Source organism: Myotis davidii, unplaced genomic scaffold (genome assembly GCF_000327345.1).
Source record: "Myotis davidii unplaced genomic scaffold, ASM32734v1 scaffold852, whole genome shotgun sequence".
Classification (NCBI taxonomy): Eukaryota; Metazoa; Chordata; class Mammalia; order Chiroptera; family Vespertilionidae; genus Myotis; species Myotis davidii.
This window is the reverse complement of record NW_006283141.1, coordinates 43,256-59,656: the sequence shown is the minus strand read 5'-3', so window position 1 is coordinate 59,656 and position 16,401 is coordinate 43,256. Positions and strand designations below refer to the sequence as shown.

General features: G+C 41.1%; 1 pseudogene; it reads left to right on the top strand.

Moving 5' to 3' along the window:
* The window catches only part of LOC102774225, a 46,346-nt pseudogene that overhangs the window by 3,616 nt on the left and 26,329 nt on the right, over nucleotides 1-16,401 (top strand).

The following is a 16,401-nucleotide window of genomic DNA, read 5'->3' as shown; positions in this document are numbered from 1 at the left end:
TGGCATAAGTTGAGAGAAACAAACACTAGGATTTTGCTTTTGAAATATTAGGTATTGGGATGAAAAGCAGTGAGACACCATCATCAGGCTACAGTAAAACCAGACCAGTACTTTGAAGAAGCTAACAACTCTTAACAAATTATGTTCAGTCACACACTTATGTTTAGTCATTGAGATCTAACAGTTCCATGTGCATGTAGTAACTCAATGCAGTGGCTCTGACTTGATTTGTACTGGGTGATGGATGTGTGTGTACTAAGTGCTCACCAATATTTCATTCTTCACATTGTACCTGCCATTAATAGCAAGCTCACCAGTCTAGTTTATGTAACAGGTTTCATTTCCATTAGGTTCTACTATTAGTTGACTCTTACTTCCTTAGTGGATTTGTCCTGGTCTTCATTAATGTGGTTAGATCATTTATATAGGCTTTAATTCATTTTATTTTTCATCTCTGCTACATTACTCTGTTCTAAGCCGTACTGAAGTGGTAAATTGATCATGACAGAAAAGGAAAGTGACATATAAGCCATCAATTTTCAACTGGTGTGCTGCAAGAATATATAAAACATGAAATACCTGACTGTAGTCAAGGGCATTAACCTCTTTTTCCTTAGATTTTCAAATAAAAAAAAAAGACAACAGTCAACACTAAATAGCTTTTCATTGTGAACGATTCAAAATATACCTGTTTTTTTTTTTTAAATGGGCAAATATATTTTTGGCATGCTGCAGAATTTTAGTTTATGTGTGTCAGAGATAAATAAGGTTGAAGATAGTTGATATCTTATATAATAAAAGTCTAATATTCAAATTATCCCCTCTACTGGAGTTCCACTGTGAGTTCAACCACTCGACCAGTCGCTATGACATGCACTGACCACCAGGGCGCAGACGCTAGGACCAGTAGGTTAGCTTGCTGTGTGCACTGGTGGGCTTTACTGGAAAGTGAGATGTGAGGTGAGAGCTGTCAGGAAGTTCCTGGGGTTTGTCTTGAGCCCTGGGCAGAGGCAGGTGGGGTGGGAGCCAGGAGGGACCGGGTGGCTGGGGAAGCTTCTATGCTGAGAGCCTGGACTATGCAGCCCTCCGCAGACTGTGGCTTTCTCAGTGCTCAATTTATAATCTCCAGAGCTGCTTATATTTATTTGTTAAGTTTCACTAACTACTCCAGGAGAGTGGGTAATACCATTATAGGGGGAAGGCCAGGCATACCTGCCCAAAGCCAAGGTGCAGCCTCAGGCTCCTGGAATGCAGCTGAGAGGGGGGTGGGACTGAGTCAAAGAAACTGAGTCCAAAACTTGAGGCGGAGGCAGCAAGAGGTGGAGGATGATAGCCTTGCAGGGGCCTAGAAAAGCTGCTTGGTGGGGACAGCCAAGGAACCTAGTGCCTTTCCCACGGGACAGGGTCTACATCTCTCCCTCCTCTTCCCGGTAACCTGTCACCCCAGCTCTTCTCCAAATGTTGGACTTGCCCCACAGAGCTCTTTACCACTGCACAACCTATACTGCCTTGTCTGCCCCACCCCACTCTGCACAGCCCTGCTCCATTCCCACACAGCCTTTGGAGAGCTCCGCCCCCAGAGGAGAAAGTGGGAGGCTGCAGACAGGAGGTCACATGAGAAGGGGGCAGAGCAGGGCCACTGAGTTAGATGGAGGGAGGGAGGGAGAAACCCCACAGGACTGGGGGCAAAGACAGGCGGGGAAGGAGGGCCATGTGGAAGCTTTGCCCTTGGTTGAAGTAGAAATCCTGACCCCCATTTTACAGACCCCAGCAGATGTGTGTGGGGGGAGGGTCAAAGACAAAAGAGGTTTGAGGGGACTGGATAGAGAGCAGTTTGATTAATGGCCTACTTATTATTTTTATTGATTTCAGAGAAGAGAGTAAGAGAGAGGCATCAATCTGTTGCCTCCCACAGAGAGAGACAGAGAGATAGAGAGAGAGAGAGAAACATCAATGATGAGAGAGAATCGATAGCCTCCTGCATGTGCTCCATACTGGTGATTAAGCCTGCAGGAATGTGCCCTTGACTGGAATCAAACCCAGGACCCTTTAGTTCACAGGCTGTGGCTCTACCTACTCTACCAAACCATCTACGGTGACCCATGGCCTATTTAAAAACCACTGCAGTAGGCTGAGCTGGGGTCTTACCATGATGGTGTCACCTGATAATGAGGGTGTCTGTCTTTATGTTGGATTAATTGGAACTGCAACGAAGACACATCAATGGAGCCTGAAAAGGGTTTCCACGCACACAATGCAATTTACTTCATGTGGCAGCTGAATTTGGTGAGCAGAGCCTTAGAAGAACATGCGGTCTCCAAGACCAGGGGCAGGGGAAAGTCCATGCTGAACATTCTGTGCTGTGAGTTACAACCTATATATATATAAAGGCATAATATGCTAAGTGTCTGACCGAGTGGTCAACTGACTGGTTGTTACTACTTGCACTGACCACCCAGGGGCAGATGTTCCAACCAGTAAGTTAGCTTGCTGCTGGGGTGGGGTCCATCAGGACCAGGCAAGACAGGACCAGACTTGCCCTGGAGCCCTCCTGTGATCCCACCCCAGCCCCAATTGGGACTGGGTGAGAAGATCAGGACTGTGTGAGACCACCATGATCAGCCAGGTGGAGGGACCCCTGCCATTCATGAATTCATGCACCAGGCATCTCGTCAGCTAGTAAGTATAGTTTACTGCTCCTTTGCTTTACATGTTAGTCAGCAGAGGGTGCTAACACATAGAGCTTTTATCCTTTTCTTGGAATGGTCAGCATTCCCAGCACTTACCTGGCTCGATCAAAGGGAAGACCATTCCATTCTTCAGTATTTGGAAGTTCTGATTGACCCATCTATCTTTTTCTATTGTTCAGCACTCTTCAGTATTCAATCACTAGATTATTAAATGTCAGAAACAAATCTTTTGTCTTTCATACCTATGGGCTGATTAGTTAAACCTCACAGAAATAATCTTACTGAAGAAATAAGTACTAAAGCAAAAGTACACTAACTTAAGTTTGGTATGTAACTTTTCTCTGAATTTATTATGGCCATTTATTACCTGCAATCATTTTTTAAGTGTTCATCATCTTCTATGAAAAGCACTTTGGTCTTGAAACTTGCACACTCCCTGCAGCCTGGTGCACCATGCTGCTCCGTCTGCTACTTCAGATCCTAAATAACTTGGTCAGTTCATAAAATAGATGGAGAACTCCAGCTCTTTCCAGTTACTTCCCAGCAGTGACAGTCACATAACAGTTTTAGCTTGTGGAGCTAAAATTATGTTTTTTTTTCTCCTAAAGTCTTTATTTCAGCTATTACAGTTTTTTATTTGCTTTTTATATTTTTGCTAACATCAGAGGCTATAGAAGAAAATCATAAAAGTGTGGCTAATGCACTTAGGAGACTGGATACTGAATATAAAGAGCATGGAGGAGGCCTGTGACCAAAAGCTCAAGAATGAAATTCTAAAGAAATTGTTTGGTGTTCTTAAACAAGTAATAGATTTGGATTAAATTGATGGAAACAGCAATACTAGTGAATTAGATAAGATTTAACATTTTATGGTGATAGTGTTTAAAAAAAATACGTGTTTTTATTGACAGTCAAGCCTTTCCCATGAAAATTTAAGATAATTTTACAGAGTTACAATATAGGGAATAGCATCCTCTGCTCTTTCTTACTCATAGCTTTTCTAACATGTATTAAGGGTCTGTGATTTGCTTTCATTTTATGGCACATTTTGAGTTGCTCAGTTCACATTGTAGATAAGCTATAAAAGTGGTTGATCTAAGGCAGTTGTTCTCAACCTTCTGACCCTTTAAATACAGTTTCTCATGTTGTGACCCAACCATAAAATTATTTTCGTTGCTACTGCATATCTGTAATGTTGTTACTGTTATGAATCGTAATGTAAATATCTGTTACACAGGATGGTCTTAGGCGACCCCTGTGAAAGGATGTTCAGCCACCAAAGGGGTCGCGACCCACAGGTTGATCAACTTTTTAAAAATTCACTTTTTAAAAAAAAAATAATTTTAGGGAGGAAAGGAGAGAGACAGATAAAAATCAGCATGAGAGAGAAATATTGATCTGTTGCCTCCTGTATGTGCCCTGATCAGGAATTGGTCCCATGACCTTCCAATGCACTGGACAGTGCTTCAACCATCTGAATCAGGCTAACCAGGGCTGGAATTATAATCCCTTTTAGTTCTCTTTTCCTCTCCTGCCTCATACTTGCCACTAAGATGGAGGTATCTAGCAATTTAGAAATTATTCTGCCTAGTGGTTTTAGTGCTTATCAGGTAACAAGTGCCCTGTATTCCTTCAAGATTCTGCAAAGCCAGAATCAAAAGAAATAAATGGAAATTAACAATGGAGCAAAAAAATTATACAGGGAAAGGAAAATATGATAACTATGGTTACTATGACTTCCCTCCTATAATCTGAGTTTTAATATGTTGCAGTGATTAACTACTCAGTGCAGACATCAAGCCCATATGGTAACTTTTCTCTACAGTGCTCAGTGTAGTGTCTAGCACACAGGTGTTCATATAATATTCATTGAGTAAATGAATTTGTGGTGAAGAGATGACTCAGCTAACTTTTGGTATGTCTTAATAAGTGGTCTCTTTTTACTGCCTTGCCGGTAATTTGTCATGAGATTACATTACATAGTACTTACATTACATAGTATTGAGCTTATTCTTTAGAAGAATTCCAATTAAAATATGGTACCTTTCCATGTATAGATTTTAAAATGATGACATACATATAGTATGTCAGCTTCTCAAGTATAGTAGCAAATGCTGACATATCTGTAGTTGTTAAACCTTTAGGAATAAATGAATGAGTAAATGTGTATGTTAATTTTCCCACTGCTTTGCAGATCATGTACTGTTTGATGTTGTCTGTTTTGGGTATCCTCTATGACTTGAGCAAGGGTTGGAATTCACAGGATACTCACCATCTATTTCAACTGAAACGTCTGCTAGTGGCAGTTGGTGGAGATAAGTAAAACTTGAAAGTGTGCTTTTGGTATTGCTAACCCAGATACGAGGGTGGTCGAAGTTGGCTCCGAACACTATTCCCAGCCCTTGAGGGCAAAAGTTCTTTGGGGTAGGGATGGGGTGCAAGGCAAGGCAGGTGGATGTGACTGACTTCTTATTCTTGGGATTTAGAGTCAGTTGTACCAGTGTAAATTGAACTTAACTTACTTTTGTGTGCCAATCCAGACCACCATGGAATAATTGTTCTCAATAACCTCGCAATAACGAGTTTTGGGGACCAAATTAAAGGATTGTAGCAGGTTTTATATTCAGAATTTGGATCTCTGGCTTTAGTACTGATAGTCCTTGAAGTTATGCATGGCCATGTTCATGCCCTTAGGGTGCCACAGAAACCCGTACATTGATAGGAATCTGTCTAGGAAAGTGACAAGAAACTCATTTTAGTCATTCTAATTCTCAGGTATCAACTTGAGCTAACGGATGACTACATCGATAGATCTAACAGACTGGGTGAAGAGGACAGGAAGAATAAAGGTGATTCTTGTGGAGAAGAAAGCTGCATTTGTAAATTTCTGGTATAGGTTAATAGCTTCCTAAATTGGGCCTGTTCTAAATTTATATGTGTGTGTAGGTTACATTTAACTTTTACTACAAAATTAATCATTATTTTGTTCTTTTAATTTTACGTATCAAAAATGACCTTAACCTGAGAATAGGTAGGGTATTCAGGAGGTTTTTCTTCCCCCATCTACTTTCCTCCCTCCCCTTTGACCACCACTTGCTTGTTATCTATATTTATGGGCCTGTTTTGTTTTGTTTATTTTTATTTCTTAAGATTCCACAGGTAAGTTAAATCATAGGGTATTTGTTTTTGTCTGTAACTTATTTCATCATAATATCCTTTAGATTCATCCATGTTGTCACAGGTGGCAAGATTTTATTCATTTCAATGGCTGAGTAATATATCACATCTTCTATATCCACACATTCATTTATTGATGGTAGTCTAGGTTGCTTCCAAATCTTGTCTGTTACTAGTAATGCTGCAGTGAACATGTAGGTGCACATGTATATCTTTTCAAATTGGCATGTTGTTGTTTTTTACATATACCGAGAAGTAGAATTATTAGAACATATGGCCGCTCTTATTATTATTTCTTGGGGGGGCGGGGGAGAGACTTGACACTGTTTTTCCATAGTGGCTGCACCAATCTGCATTCCCACCAACAGTGTATGAGGGTTCTCTTTTTTCTACATCTTGGCCAGCACTTGTTATTTATCAATTTATTGATGATAGCTGTTCTAATAGGTGGGAAGTGATATCTCATTGTGGTTTTAAGCATGAGAGACTTCATTTTTTACTTATGGAAAATTTTACCTTCTCCATTCCCTGTGACTTGGTTCCTTATTTCTTTTGCTTGTAACATATGTTTATGCCTCATGATATGTTTACCTGACATATAACTTCCTAAACTGTTTTATAACTAACCCAGTAGTAGGAAAGTTGAATAATTTTTCAATCTCTTGATATTTTATATTTCAGTATATTTGTAGAAACTTATCTATGAAAAGAAGTGAACTTAAGTAGAAATTTCAAAGTAACCAGAGCTTGGTACTTGACAAAGACTCATAAGGTCACCCAGTGTGTGACTGCTCCTCTGTGACTATCTTGTGAAAACTAGACTAATACTTCTTAGGAATTAGTACCATCATGTAGTCAGCTAATTTTTTTATGATATATCTGCATAGACTCATATTGCATGAAGTGAAAATGATGAAATAGCCACTAAAATCATAAGACAAATCTTTGTATTTAAGGAAATTCAGATCTTTGGGTATGAGGGCTCTGAGCAGCTGGTGCAACTGGTTGGTATGTGTAGTGGAAGAAAGTTCACCATATTTGATCATCCCATGGCAGACAGGCAAGCAGTTAGGGGCAATCAGGCAGGCAGGCAGGCAGGTGCGCGATTAGGAGCCAGCAGTCCTGGACTGACACCTGCTATTTTAGATGATGAAATAATGGTCATTAGGTCTAACATTGTACATAAATTCTTAAATGAGTTTTTATTCACTAGAAAAATATGTTTAATTGGTTGGCTTTCTCTTTCAGAAAAAGCTATTATTTTGCAAGAGAAGCCCATGGCTAACAATTCAAAACAGGAAAAAGAATGCAATCATTCTGCAACTCGTGTGAAAGAACTTGAGGTAATTGCTAAGCCTATTGTTTTTTGAAGTTGATAAAACTTCAAAGCAGTAGATGAAATTTGAGTTTCAGTCAGACATTATTTAGGCAGTAGATGAAATTTTAGTTTCAGCCATACATTATTTAGCTTGATGTGTTTAGACTGTTTATTTTATGACTAAGAAGGCCCAACTTAAGTTAATTTAGTAGTTCTTCCTTTTAGTCCTTCCTGCTTGTGTGCCTCAAAGAAGTTCCTTAAACATCGGGGCGGTTGAGGTTCCATGGTGAGCTGACCTATGTGCCTAGCCCATAGCAGGTGGCCAGTGCTTTTAGTTTCTGCCTTAGCCTCTTCCTCCCATCAGCAGAAGGTGAACATTTCTGTCATTACATTGGGATCTTACATGTTAAAACAGAATGAGATGTGTTTTTCACATGCCATTTATTTTCTTGCTGTTCATCACGTGTGCTGTCTGAAGGACAGAGCTGGTACTTGATGTACCTGGATATATCCTGCACATAAAATGTATTTTTGCAGCTGTAATGATCTATTTATTTGAGAACATTGTAGACTTTTGTATGTAAACATGAAATATATAAAAAAAGGAAAGCACCACAGCATGTTTGTGATAGCTCAGCTTTTCATTTTTAAAAACATTGCTGCAGTCTGTGATCGCTATTGGGACCTTAGTTGTATCTGGAAAATGGACAACAAACTTAATCTGAAGCACTTGCTTTGTAGGCCAGGATTCTGCATAAGTATAAGGTTGGGTAAACTTCCCCCACCCCTTCTAGGGCAAAGATGAGCTTCCATGTTGGAATCAGGCTCTTCTTACTGCAGAGAATGAGTCCTCTGTCCAGTGACCTTACTATGACACCCAGTTTATAGCAGCCTGCCAGTTTTTGCATAAGAAGTACTGCAGTAACTGTTCAAATGCAAGTTTTTTTTCAATTCCAGCTTGAACTCGAATCTCTCAAGGCCCAGTTCTTGGCAATAACCAAGCAAAACCACCTGCTGAATGAAGAGATGAAAGAGATGAGTGGCTATTCTCTTCTAAAAGAAGAGAAATTAGAGCTTCAGGCTCAAAATAAATTACTTAAACAACAACTGGAAGAGAGCAGAAATGAAAACTTGCATCTTTTAAACCGTATGTCTTTTTCCTGATTTGCATGTCTTTGTAATTCATATTAGCTTAATATTATGAAACTATGCTTTGTATCTGTAAGGAAGGCTTCAATCAGGAAAATTTTTATAAAATTAAGATTCTCAATTTGAAGTTACTTCCTTTTTTGCTTGTTATTACTATAGTATATTATTAGTATCACTAAGAAGTATCTTTAAACTACAAATCTGCCTTCTGGGTTGTGCAAATCTCCCCTCACTTTCTGCTACTCAGATTTGGCCATTGAAAAGGAGGAATGAGAGTGAGGTTGAGGTTATTATTCCCTCTCCACCATTTCATCCTCACCCCCACTGTATATATTGGCTGTGGGCTGGCCCTGTGCCTCTCAGCAAGGCAAGATCCAATGCTTACAGGATGACCTCTCACCATTGCTCTGTGCCTGTGCCAGATCTTTCTCTCCCAATTCTGGGAATTCTTCCCTCCCTAATGGTTTAGGCCAAGTGTGGGGACTGTCCTGCCCACAGGCTATAGAAGACCCATAAAAATCTTTTGATTTGGCCCTGCCAAGGCATTAGGGGTGAGTTACTTAAATGTTTGACCAAATATAGGAGACTAAGTTGATAATTTTGTATGGCCTGCAAATGATGTTATAAATATCCAAACGGCCGTTGGCAGAAGAAAGGTTCCCCACTCCTACTTTGGGCCCATGGAGTTAACAGCATGGCCCTATTACTAGCCCAGAGAACTATACCACCCTTAGTGGCTAACCTACATGAATCACCCTTTTAGGGGTTCTTCAGTGACTGAAATGGTGGAACTCCATCTGATGTCTGCTTGAACCCTGAGTGTTGCTGACTGGTGCACAGATCAGATTAGACCTAGGGGTACTTAACAGGTTTTGATGGAGGACTCCTTTTATGCCTCTTGTGTGTGATAGAGGAAAGAGGTGGGCTTTCAGGTTAATTAAAGGATTTGAAAGAATTTCTTTTACTTGCATTAGAAAGAGTAGTGAAGTTTGCCTCTGCATGTATTAACTTCTTCTGAAATTTGTGCTCTTAGTCCATTCCATAGAATTAATATGGTATTAACTACATGTGTACAAAGAAAAGAAAGAACAATTTAAAATATCTTTAGCTGCTTTTGATAAGTGAAATGGGAAAACCTACTGTTGATAATCACCAGGCTTTTTTACCTTCTTAGTTATAGCTCAGCCATCTCCTGAACTGGTAAATTTGCAGAAACAGTTGAAGAAAGCAGGAGCTGCTATCGTGTTAGGACATAAGAAGTTTGAAACTCACAAGGAGGCTCTCCACAGACAGCTGCAAAGTGAAGTGAGTACTGATCTTTATTTGGTCAGGTGTTACAGTCTGATCCACTGTGTACACATGTAAGCTTGGTGTATGTCACACCAGTGTAAATCAGATTGGTTTTAAAATCAAAAATTATTCCCCCACTATTCTAAGGCAACCTTCTGATCTGAGAAATTCTTGGGTGATGATATAACTATATTCATAACAGTAATAAAATCCCAAGGAAAGCAAACTCATAAACAAAAATTGTCCCAGTATCAATTGTGCCCTCTAGTAATGTCTCTTGATTCTTGCCCTGTGACTTAGAATTGTTGACACTCTGGTGTCTGCCTCATATCTTATAGAACTGTTCTTAGAGATGAGTGCAAATGGAGGTGGCAAACTTGTTTGTGTGCTCTATTATTTTCTAGGAACCTGTGGACTACAGGCATGAAGCTGCTCAGAATGGGCAAAATGGAAAAGAGAATAAGCCCTATAAAAGAGTTGTTCCTTTTGAAGTGAACTGGGATTTATTTTACATTGATTTCTTCCCTTCTTTAAATCTTCAGATTGAGCATTCTGCAAAGCTGAAGGCCCAGATATTAGATTATGATGCTTCTGTAAAGAGGTTAACTATTCAGGTGGCTGACTTAAAATTGCAACTGAAGCAAACTCAGACAGGTTAGAGAGATTTTTAACTTATAAATGTGTATGTGTATAACTTCCAGTATATATGGAAATGTAATGATCATTACAGAAGTTTCAGTAATTCTCATAATAGGGGAAAAGCCATAGAAATATGTCATCTTAGAAGTAAAAACTCTGTCCATTTCAGGAATACCAACCAGTCAGTCATCAGTTAACGTGACTTGCTTTTATAGGTTTCTGTGGCTTAGAAGAGCTTTGTACCCCAAATAAGAAAGGTGTGATGGCACCGAGATTCCCAAATTCATGGACCTTGGTTTTTCTTTTATATTTGTTACCTCGATAATAAGATCAATCTGACCCTTCAGGGTTTTTACATGTTCCTTGAAAGATGAGTAAAGTATGTGAGAAGCAGGGTGACTTATGTCACACTAGAGGCCTGGTGCATGAATTTGTGCATGGATGGGGTCCCTCAGTGTGGCCTGTGGGGATTGTGCTGAAACTGGCAGTCCAGCGCCACCTGCTGCTACTGCCTACCACTCTCGCTCATCCTGGTCCTGCTGCACCTGCTGCAGGCTCATGCCCAGTCAGTCCTGATCGGGAGAAGCTCCTCTGCTGCAGTGGCGCTTGCCTGCATTTGGCGCCTGTCCCAAAGGGTATGGGATGGAGGGGCAGTGTGGGGAGAACGCAATCTGCCCTTTGGGCAGGTGGTGGGATGCCCTTGCCTGCTCAGGATCCAGATCTGTCCCTGACATTCGCATGGATTGTCAAGATTTCTTCCTTGAGAAGTGTCTAGGGAGGGGAAGCAGCTGCGGTGCTTGAGGCCAACTTTCAGGAGGCTAGTGGCCTTGTGCTGGTGGTACTGGTCTGTTGGTGCTTGGCCTGTTCTCCAGAGATTGGACCTGCAGGACTACTGTGGTTGTGAGTGGCTACTGCTGCTGGCTGGTGGCACTCCTCCTGTGGGAGCGCACTCACCACCAGGGGGCAGCTCCTGCATTGAGTGTCTGCCCCCTGGTGTCAGTACATGTCATAGTGACTGGTGGACCTGTCATTCAGTTGCTTTAGATAGAGGTTAGTATATATCACATTGATTATATACAATGTTTATGTTTTTGCACCTCAGTTTTGAAGTTACTTGATTAACCTTGGTTGGACACATTTAACTTCTTTGTGATAACCATTATAATAACCTGGTTATTAACAGGAAAGGAGTAAAAGGAATATTAGATAATAGAGACATGCCATTTATACAGCTTTGCCAGGGAATTGCAGTTAATAGTCTCCAAGTTTATTACTTAAAGATCACTGTGGGAAGGCACTAGACAATAGACCCATGCCCAGTATGGTCTTCATGACGTGTGATGTTGCTTATCTGTCAGTCAGTCACACCTGGGAACAAGTCAGTAGCCAGAAATAGGCATGCCACCGCAAGTACAGGGATATTTAATTTTTAAGCTCCTGAACAAAGAAGCCCCTCTCTCTCGCTGCTCACAGATTCCCAGCTTATGGTGTTCTTAACTCCCTCTACTCACCCTGTGACCCACAGCCATGTAGACTTCACACAATGTACTGATGTACTAAATGTAGCCTGACGCTAAATCATGCCCTGCTCCACCGTGGAATGGACACTCTGGATACTGGCCCTACTCTTTGATTCTGCTGGACCCCCATCTGCACTCTTTTCAGGACTAGGTTAAGGGACATTGAACTCTGCAAACCAAAAAATATAATTACACACCAATAAAATACATTCATTCTCTCCTGGCAGTCTTAGAAAAGTCTTTTTCTAAAGATATTGCAAGAGCCACCCACTACCACTACTGTTGGAAAAATTTGACCCAGTGATTTCTCCAGATACAGTTGGACCTGTTTCCTCATTTGCAATGGGGATATGAATATCTACTTTGCCATGGTGAAGAAGGCAAAATGAGATGGATCTCAGTTGAGTGCCTGTAACACATCAAATACTCAGAAGGATTACTGCTATCATGTTAACTGCATGTTTTCCCTGAGGATGCATACTATCTGCCTCTTCTTCATAACAAGTGTACTAAAGCTGAGATACAAAACTCAAAAAGAAAGTTTCTGTATGTTAGCAGTTGAACTGGTTTCCACATTTCCTGGTCTGGAGCCTTCCTCAGTTCCTATTTGTACTCTTTCCTCCTCAGTTCCTTTTCCTATCTTCCACACTAGTTTCATTTTTATCTCTTGACTCCTTCCCTGTTCCTTATTTTCTCTCAAGCCTATTTGCTAAACTGCCCACAGCTGAAATCACACTGATCTCGAAAGATGAAAAGTTTGAGGATGGAACCTTTTCAAACACATGCATTGCCCTGGAGGCATTGCTGGAGAGTAGCGGCCACAAGACTGGCTATGCATGTTCAGGTTTTGCTTAGGGAGTCCCAGCATCTGTACACTTCCCTACCTGTATGACCTAGCCTTAGCTCCCTAGATGTAATGTGGGAGGAGCAGAATTGTTAGTCTTGTTGTAGCTGCAGGTCCTCATATCCTTATCTGAAAACTAGAGGCCTGATGCATGAAATTTGTGCACTCGCACCTTCGGTGGCTTTGCCTCAGACCTCGCAGCTGTGGCTTTGTCCGGAAGGTTGTCCAGAAGGATGTCTGGAAGGTCATTCGGCTGTCCGGTCTAATTAGCACATTACATTTTTATTATAGACTAGAGGCCTGGTGCACAAAATTCCTGCAGTCAGGGGGAAGGGGCCCCCCAGCCTGGCCTGTGCCCTCTCAGTTCTGGGGCCCCACAATAGATCGCCCCAAAGATGTAGGCTCCTGGATGAATTGCCCAAAGAGTAGGGTCCCTGCCTGCGTGGCATGTGGAGCCTTGGGACCCCCAGTGCTATAAGCTAAGACCAGCAGGTCATAATAAATGCGAGTTCACCAGAAGGCTGATGGGCTTTGATATTCAGCAGGGCTAAAAATCTGCAAATTATTATCTGCTGCTAGATGAAAGGCCAAAAGCAGTTCCCCTAACCTGATAATTTTTAACTGTTTACCAAACCTTACCTTTGATATGTCTGTTTATTTTGCTAAAGGGCAAAATGTGTAAATAAAAAGCCATGGGTCCAGAAATTTGGCGAGCCACTCCACTAGAGAGCTGGTTTCCACCTGGCTTTCCCTGATGCCTTCCAAATTTAAACTTCTTGTCCAGTGTATCCACTTATGCATCAGCACCTTCTCCAAATTCCTGAACCCTTGATGCAAAAAGACTGCGGCACCCCAGGCCTCACCATGTGGAGCTGCCAGGCCCCACCTCCATGCACACAGCATCAAGCCTGCGCCCACCTGCGCACTCAGCCTCCTGATGATGGATGTGACAGGCATGAGGGCACTGCGGCGTGAGGACTTAACAACCACATAGACTTATACTAGCATAGATAGATTGGGCCCTATAGTGGTTTTGCCACAGCCCTGGGAGTTCTGGGGCAGCATCCTTTAGTGAACCATGTTGGCAGTCAAATATGTGATTATCCAGGCTGGATAGAATAAATAAAGGTAATGAATGAATTTGCATCAATTCAGGTAAAGTTTATCAACAGTGAATTCAGGTCTGCTTAGGCTTTGTTACCAAATTTATGAATATGATTGTGGATCGTGGGTTGTGAAATAATATCATGCATTAAGAAGGAAGGCCTACCTCTGGCTAATTTTGTTCAGTGGTTAGAGCAATAGCTTGCAGACCAAAAGATGGTGGATTCCATTCCTGTCAACCACATATACCTCAGTTGTGGGTTTGCTCACCATCTTTGGTTGGGGGTGCATGTGGGAGGCCCAGTTGAGGTGTCTCTCACATCAGTGTTTCTCTTCTCTCTCCCTATTCCTCTACTCTTCCCTTTCACTCTTCAATGGAAAATACATCTTTAAATGAGGACTGAAAAAAAGGCCTAAAAACAAGGTCTATGAAGTTATAACTAGTACATAAAAACTCTCAAAAAAATGCTAATAAATAAGAATTGGCTTCAGAAATTGTTTAGTGTGCATATTTGTTCTTATTACTACCTCTCTCTTTATTTAAAAAATATATCAAACCTATTTGAATTTTTTTTCCTGCTCATTGGTCACATTATTTTCATGTAGCCTCCAGCCCTAGAAAATGAAGTGTACTGCAAGCCAAAGCCATCTCTGTTTCATCATTCTGCCAGCAGATTTATGGTGTCTCCTACTGGTGAAACAAGCAGGGATTTCTTGAGAAAAATCATCTCAAACAGGAAAAGCTGATGGGAGAGATAGTTACACCAAGGATCATAAATCATCCAAATACAAGCACAGTTGTTTGCTCCCCCATTTCTGATCTTTAGTTTGTAACCACACCAAGGCAAGAATGAAAGAGCTAGAGCAAGAGATTGATTGCTTAGAAAAAGCTTTCTTCGGTACTCTGTTGCTAGAAGCCCACTAGCATCTAAGAGTCTGCCTCCGCTCATTTAGGTAATCTGCAGAAAGGGTTTCAGGACTTTCATGGTCCTTTTATCTGAGTAAGAGTGAGTGAGCTGTAGAGAGCAAGAAGGAAAAGAAGCCTATGCTTGCTGGGCCTGGGAAATCTTTAGCCTGAGTAGCTTCGTCCTCACTGCACCTATTGTTGCCTGCTTACCAGAGACTTCTGTCCTGTGACATAACATTGTGGGAGGCAACGGGTTAGAGCAACTTCAGCATTTTGCTTGACATGCAGACATGTTCAGAGAATGGTAATTAATGGCTTTTCCCTTACTGCTGATTAGTTTTATTATTAATGCTGAATCATTAATGTGGGTCAGTTTTACATCATACTCAACTATTTGCAAGGATAATAGAATTTTTTTTCAAATTAAACTCCTTAGGAACCATGTTGCTGTTTTCACTGTGTAATTTGTAATATTCTTGTCCTGGTGTCTTTTGCCTTTTAGGTCTGGACCAATCCCAGTCCTTTGCTTTTCCCAGTCCTTGTCCTGAAAGAATGCTCCAGCCTTCAGCAACTAAATCTAGGCACAGCCTTTCCATCCATTCACATTCAAGCCTTCTGGAGCAGAAAGCCAAGTAAGTTCTGCATTCTGATTGGCCCAGCCAAGTCTGGTTAGCTGAGTGGCCCTGACTTTGTGTTGTTTTAAAGTGATGCTCAAGACCATGTGGAGTGTAGAATCAGATTGTAAGATGATGTGTAATCTTCAAGAATCATCTGAATTATTTGGGGAAATTCCTTTTAGCAAATAAGTAATTTTTCCTTGTTTGCTAAACCTGATGTGTACACAGTGCACTATGGTAGCAGTAAGCATTTTCATAGTTATATGAATAGACTTGTTTATAGAAATAAAAAAGCAACATACAAAATCTACAAAAGCAAATTCAGTTTATTTTTAAACTTGAAGTAGTTTCACACATTTTAATTTTAAAGTCCTTCAAAAAAATAAGTCAGTTAAAAACTATTTGGGCATTTAGTCCAAACAAAAGTCTAATTTGTCTATTGAGATAAATACTGAATTGGTAGTGGGTTGTAGGGTCTCATTGCTGAAGTAGAATGGAGTAAATGTATGTAGAAGTTGGGTGGTGGGTCACCCAGGCTGGGATTGAGGCGCATATAAGACTCCTGTCTGTGCCTGATCCATATGAAGGCACTCTGACTCCTTAGTTCTGGGCTTCAGGCTGGACATGTGTCTGCATATTTTGATTCACTCCCAGTTGAAAACTGCCACATGTGTCCGTCATGGTCCTAATGTATGTAATGTACATGTATTTATATTGCTCTCTCATGATAAAGCCAAGAGGAGAAACAGGACACCCATGTGGGAGTTAGGGCACTTGGATGCACATGGGGCTTGTAGTTTTGCATCTTCAGTTGACTCATACTGATGCTGTGAAGAATTTGTTCTTTTCAAAAATGTTTTGTGGTTCTTGAAAATATAAAAGCAATGAGAGTGCCACATTATTTCTGTCAACAATTATAATACCTGCCTTACAGTGTAAGGTGGTTCTGCAGAGTGCCCAAGCTAATGTCTTGATTACTTGGAATGATGCCAGTTGCATGGAGTGTGCCCAGTGCAGGACAGCTTTCATTTTCACAGAGCACAGTTCATTCTCTAGAGCAGCGGTACTCAACCTGTGGGTCGAGACCCCTTGGGGGTCGAATGACCCTTTCACAGGGGTCGCCTAAGACCATCAGAAAACACATAT